The following is a 278-nucleotide window of genomic DNA, read 5'->3' as shown; positions in this document are numbered from 1 at the left end:
GCGGGAGATGGGGGATGGAGGGGCAAGGATTTCAGATGACAGATTTGGAGACGTTCACGTGCAGTGTATTGTCAGGATATTCGTGCTGTTTATACGTTATTTCACTCTTGACAGGGAGGAGAAATCCTTTATTTTCTTCTTCGCAGGCAGTAGCCGTGCCGTGAGTGCTGTCTGACCACTATCCCCAGTTGTCTTGCATGATTAATTACAGCATCTGTCCTGTCAGAAGCTATAATGAAGAGGTCTTGATAAAAATTGCAAATTACCACTGGCAACAA

The sequence above is a fragment of the Rhea americana genome, unplaced genomic scaffold, assembly GCF_003343005.1.
Source record: "Rhea americana isolate MKP2758 unplaced genomic scaffold, rheAme1 scaffold_20, whole genome shotgun sequence".
Lineage (NCBI taxonomy): Eukaryota > Metazoa > Chordata > Aves > Rheiformes > Rheidae > Rhea > Rhea americana.
This window is presented reverse-complemented; position numbering follows the sequence as displayed.